The 6382-nt window shown below is 41.5% G+C and overlaps 1 pseudogene across 1 annotated transcript; it reads left to right on the forward strand.

The window, feature by feature from the left end:
* LOC102174459 lies at window positions 3077-3610 on the forward strand (annotated as a pseudogene). Its single transcript, XR_001297386.2, has one exon. The product of XR_001297386.2 is annotated as a 40S ribosomal protein S17 pseudogene (transcript).

Genomic DNA, 6382 nt, shown 5'->3' on the forward strand with positions numbered 1-6382 from the left:
GAGATAATTCTGGGAAAGACAGGTTAAGTTAAAGAATGAAAAAGCTTTTCCCAGATTGGATGCACTGGGTTGAATAAAGCAAGCTGAAATTTCTGTAGATAAGTGAAAGTATTGCATTTAGGTTAAAAAAATCCAACTACACAAAAATAAGCTTGCAGCTGAATTGTAGTTCATGTGAAAAGAAACAATTATTTTATAAGTTGAAATTTAATTCTATAAATTAAAATTTATATTTGACTAAATATAGTTGGGATAAAATTATACCTTTTATTTCATTACATATTTAATGTAAAATGCAAATAGTACAAAAGGGTATAAAGAAAAAGGTTAAAAAAATCTCCCTCTGAGAACTTCCCTTTCCTACTTCCTTAGAAGTAAGGAGCCACCTTCTTACATGTCCTTCCAGGAATGCCTGGTGCCTAAGTAAACATATATCTCTTTACCCTTTAAAAGTTTTAACACTTATGGGGATAGACTGTTATTCTCTAGTGCAACTTACTTGGAAAGGGGTTAAAAGTAAAGCCGGATTAAAGGTCAATATTATTCCTAAATGGGATGTGTCAACTCCAAACTTTAATTTGATTTTAAACTTCAAAAGAAGTAGGCTAATGGTAAAATGAAGTAAATAGCCCAATGCTATTTAGAACTTGTCAAACACATCTGGGATTTTTCACTTTCATATGGACACTATCTTTTAAGAAAAACACTGACAAACTGTATGTGTCTGGTGGAGACTGATTAAGGGGACAAAGAATTCAAAACCATTGGCGAGCTGCAGGACCGCAGGATGTTTAACCGGAGGTAGGAAAATCCCAGAGGAATGTGCCAGCTGTTTGCGTGGGAGGAAAAGCAGTCCTAACCACCTCAAGGAGCACAGCTGGGACTCCCTGGCTTTTCAGTGGCTGAGACTCTGCAGTCCCAGTGCAGGGGGCCCAGATTCGATCCCTGATCAGAGAGCTAGATTCCACATGCCACAACTAAGACCCAGTGCAGACAAATTAATTAAAAAAAAATTATCTCTTTTAAAGGAGCAGTGTCGGAGCAGAACCAAGTTTCCAATCCTAGTGTTAGTCATGTCCAACTCTTTGTGACACCATGCACTAAAGCCCACCAGGTTCCTCTGTCCATGGGATTCTCCAGGCAAGAACGCTGGAGTGGGTAGCCATTCCCTTCTCCAGGAGATCTTCCCAACCCAGGGATTGAACTTGGGTCTCCTGCATTGCAGGCAGATTCTTAACCATCTGAGCCACCAGGGAAGCCCCAAATTTCTAATAGTTGGAGGCATATTTTTGAGTAAGTAAAGACTCTTGTGGAGATAAATGAGATAATGCATGTAAAAGGGCTTTTAAAGTTGCCACCACTGAGGACAATTATTTCTAAAAATTCAAAAAGTCTGAAATCTGAATGGACGAATTTCACCCAGTTTGACCTCCGATTATTTCAGAAGTTTATGGAGAGGGTGGTACATCATAAGCAAAAAGAATTGCCATGTTCTTCAAAGCATTTCATTCCTTATCTCAGCATGACTTATTTTGTATCTCTGAGCCTGGCTCATTGCTTAGCACAAAGTAGATCAGAGTGCAAAAAAGAAAGGAAGGAAGAGGTGAGGGAGGTAGGAAGGAAGGGAGAAATGAATAAACAATATTAATCCAAGTATTTCCATTTTCTTTATTATTTTTCCCTCCCACTCCCTTGCCCATCTATTTCTCAGTCTCCTCCTGCCTGGATTCCTCACACACACTACTCTAGTTCTCCACCCACGAGATTTGAAGACAGTTTCTTTTCATCTCTGAAGGGCATGTTATTGTCTGGTTAAGCTCCTCAGCTAGGGGGCTTCATCTTGCACTTCAGTAAATCAAAGTACAAGTGGTGGATTTTCCCCAAACGTTCCAATTCATTTACTGCATTTTCTAGGTCTGTGCACTCTCTTTGGCCTTTTTTTTTTTTTTAACTTCAAAGGCCTAGTGAGTGAAGGCGTTTCCAAATACTAGTTGAAAGTTGCTCTCACTGTGATCTCTTCCATTTCAAGTATTTTAACCATCACCTCTAAGTGTCCACTCTGGTTCAGCCTTTCCCAACCAAACAGCTCCCTGGATTCTGTCTCTGGCATCTTCCCAGTAAGAAAACAGTGGCCTTTGTCAAGATTCTATCATTTACGAGATAAGCAAACCTAAGCAAACCAGCTACCTTATTCCTTATTCATCAGATGGAACTCTAATGCTCACCTCCCAGAGGTTGTGCAGGCTAAAGGAGAAAAATCTATGAGAAATCTATCAAGTGTTAGTTTTTTGTTTCCTATCCTTTGCTTGCTGCTGCTAAGTCACTTCAGTCGTGTCCAACTCTGTGCTTTGTTTACTGACACCTAATTCAGGCCTTCATTTCCTCTTAATTCAAATATGCATTAGCAAGGACTTCCCCGGCAGTTCAGGGGATAAGACAATGCAGGGAGGGTAGGTCTGGGAGCTAAGATCCCACAGGTCTCGAGGCCAAAAAACCAAAATACAAAACAGAAGCAATATGTAACAAATTCAATAAAAACTTTCAAAACAGTCCACATCAAAACAAAACAAACAAAAATCTTTAAAAAAAGAAAAGATGCATTTGCAATTAACTCAGCTATTCTTCCTGGCTCTAGTCTCTGCCTCCACGTGCAAACCACTGAATATGCAAGTGCCAGAATGATCTAAGTTTCAGGCTATGTTGCTTTAAGGGGCTTCTCTGGTGGCTCAGACAGTAAAGAATCTGCCTGCAATGCAGAAGACCAGGGTTCAATCCCTGGGTCAGGAAGATCCCCTTGAGAAGGGAATGGCTACCCACTCCAGCCTTCTTGCCTGGAGAATTCCATGGACAGAGGAGCCTGGTGGGCTATACAGTCCATGGCCTCAAAAACAGTTGGGCACAATGGCATCACTGACTCGATGGACATGAGTCTGAGTGAACTCCGGGAGTTGGTGATGGACAGGGAGGCCTGGCGTGCTGCGATTCACGGGGTCGCAAAGAGTCGGACACGACTGAGCAAGTGAACTGAACTGAATGACTAACACTTTCACTTCCATGTTGCATTTAAAATGCCTAATAGCTCTTTTACCAAGGACCCGCCAACATGGGTCGCGTTCGCACCAAAACCGTAAAGAAAGCGGCCCGGGTCATCACTGAGAAGTACTACACGCGCCGGGGCAATGACTTCCACACCATCAAGCGGGTGTGCGAGGAAATCGCGATTATTCCCAGCAGGAAGCTTCGCAATAAGATCGCAGGCTACGTCACACATCTGATGAAACGGATTCAAAGAGGCCCGGTGAGAGGCATCTCCATCAAGCTGCAGGAGGAGGAGAGAGTGAGGAGAGACAATTACGTGCCTGAGGTCTCAGCCCTGGATCAGGAAACCATTGAAGTAGATCCTGACACTAAGGAACTGCTGAAGCTCTTGGACTCTGGCAGCCTGTCCAACTTGCAGGTCACTCAGCCTGCAGTTGGGATGAACTTGAAAACACTGCGTGGAGCCGTTTTAGTCTTTCTGCTGTGCTGTAATATTTTTAATGAACCTCGGACAACAACAACAACAACAAAAATGCTTAATAGCTACCCCTGTCTAAGAAATAGAATCTAAATTTCCAAGTACTCATTCTGAAACCTTTCCTGGTCTAAGGTTAAGAGCTGTGACACCCTTTGTCTCCCAAATGTAACCCTCCTTGCAAACAACCAGGACTCTTCCCATCCTGCCCTGGTCTGGCTTCACTTGAAAGCCTACTTACCCTTCTAGCCCAGTTTAAAAGAACACACTCCTAGCATACCTTTTCTAACCCCCTCAAAGAATCTTTCCCTGCTGGAACTGCCAATGTTTGCTTTCTACTTCTATTACAATGTCACCTCTCCTGATAGACTGTACATGACTTGAAGTCATGGATTGAACCCCAGCCATCTTTATGTTCATCATAGAGCTTAGCATTGGGGTTTACACATAGTAGATACTCAAAAGCTACATCTAATGATACATTCTTGAATTTTTAAATATATCACTAGGTGCCTAGCATCGTGCCAGTTGCTATGGCAGCTACAAAAAGCCTTGCCCTTGTCCCTGACTAAATAAACAAAATATTGTTGAGCTCACAAAGCAACCATGTAAGAGCAATGTGTAAGAACCTAGGAGACACTGCTTTGGGAAAGAATTGCAGTGTGCTTCCTTCATTCCTTCTGGAAAGAAAAAAAAAAAGAAGAAAGGAATAAGAATCTATGATTACATGCTAAGTTCCTAGTTCACTTAGTGTCTACACGGTTGTATATAAAGATCTTTGAAACGATTTGTGTACATTTTAAAATTTATAACTTGCTTTAGAAATGACAGAGACATAAAAAATTTTATCTTGGAATAAATACATTTGCTAAAATTGAGGCCAAATACATTGCACAACTGATCTCAAAGTATTCTAATTTTAGGTCTGGCCACAAGAGAACAATGTTTACCATGGACAAGAAAACATGGTTTTCTCTCTGGTTAGCAGAATTTAGGGCATCGACTCTAAAAAGACAGCTCAATCAACTTACAATGTATTTTTCAGGTTATTTCTATACTACCCACAACCTAAGTTATTAAACATTTAGAATTACAAAAAAGCACAAAAGGACTCTGTAATGTTCCAGAAAGCACATGCCAAGTGGGTAGGGATTAGAGATGGAATGAAGAAGTGGCTGGATTGGTGGAAGGAGAGGATGGAGGGAGATGAGGATGCTCTCAGTGAGTCTTTGAAAGTTCACCCTGAGATCAAGTGCACAGCTGGCTGAAAAGGCTGGGAAACGAAGCTGAGATACACTGAGTGTCATCAGATGTGAAGTCAGAGCTCTCAGGCCCAGGACCTGGACACTGATCTACACAAAAGTCTAAGAAGAGGTATGGGTTAATGACTACAGCCCTGAAATAAAAGTCTGTATTTTCTGACTTCCAAGAGCATGTGAACAACAAACAAAAGAGGAAAAAGACTGATTTAGCTGCATAGGAGATGGCTAGGGTTCACTCTGATTTGAGGTCAGAAGGCTGGAGTTTCAGACTTAAAGTAAAAACACATATTTTTAGAAGTTTTAAAAAATTACTTCATTTCTAACATAAGCATGAACCTTAAAGGGTACTTATATTTGCCTTTGAATAAGCACAAACTACTGAAGAAGGAAATGGCAACCCACTCCAGTATCCTTGCCTGAGAAATTCCATGGGCAGAGGAGCCTGGTGGGCTATGTATTCCATGGGGTCACAGAGTGGGACATAGCTTAACTACTAAACGACAGTAAAGCAGGTACTATCTGACGTGCCCCATGGGTGTTAAAATATTTAATGGGCTCTTGCATAATTACGTTTTGAGTTTCTGCCGAAATTTCTCTTCACACTGGATGTTATTGTTTGTTAATATAAATGATTTCCCCTCGTTGAGCATATACCTGCACATAGAACCTGCCTTGAAAATTGTAGGGTTTGCATCATGTAAACTGTCTCTCTTGTCCTGGCACCAGGGACCTCATTCTGTTATCACACTGGCTCCAACCCTCTTTCCTTCTGGCCTTGTGTAATCTGCTCAAGTACGTGCTTTCAGTGATTTAAGTGCCCACATAGTTTGAAATTATTTCTTTTCTTATTGCACCATCACATAACCTGTTACCACCTTACGTCAATGATTTCTGCTAATTGCTGTAGGATAGACAGCAACTTGACACACCAAATTAAAACAATCCATGCCAGGGTGTGAAGGAAAGATCAAATGTCCCATCCCTTCCTCTCCCCTCTCCCTTACTCTCACACAAGCAAATCTGTGACTCTCCCAGACACCCACTGTTTGAATAAGCAAATGAATGAATATCTGAAATCAGGAAATGTAACTAGGCAATTAGTGAAAGGTGAGGCACAGTGATGAGAATGAGAATTCTGGGCACTGGGTGGGGTGAGAAAGCTTCATGACACCCTTGGATCACACTGCTTGCACTGGGGCTTCTCCATGCTCCTCTCACCAGGTTGCAAGGGTGTATCAAGGACGTCTGCCAGTGTTGCAGATTGATTCTGGAGAGGAATCTATGGGGAATGGTAGATAAAGGGGGAAAACCCCCAAAACTGCAGGGCTCTTTAATGTCTGAGAGTGTTCAGAACACTTTATAATTGTGATCCCGTTGAATGCATTTAGAACAATTAAGTCCCTTTTATAACGAAAGCCAACAGTAGGCATTATAATGTATCCATTCTCTATATACGGCATTAGTTTTTAATCTGCAGTGAGGCTGTCTCTGCAAATCGGTCTTAACCTCTTAACTTTACTGTCTCTAATCTGGTTGTAACATCTGTCGTTTTTATTCTTCCTCCAAAAGATAGAGCCTTCTTTCTTTCTCTCCCTCTCTGAGATGT

The sequence above is a fragment of the Capra hircus genome, chromosome 28, assembly GCF_001704415.2.
Source record: "Capra hircus breed San Clemente chromosome 28, ASM170441v1, whole genome shotgun sequence".
Lineage (NCBI taxonomy): Eukaryota > Metazoa > Chordata > Mammalia > Artiodactyla > Bovidae > Capra > Capra hircus.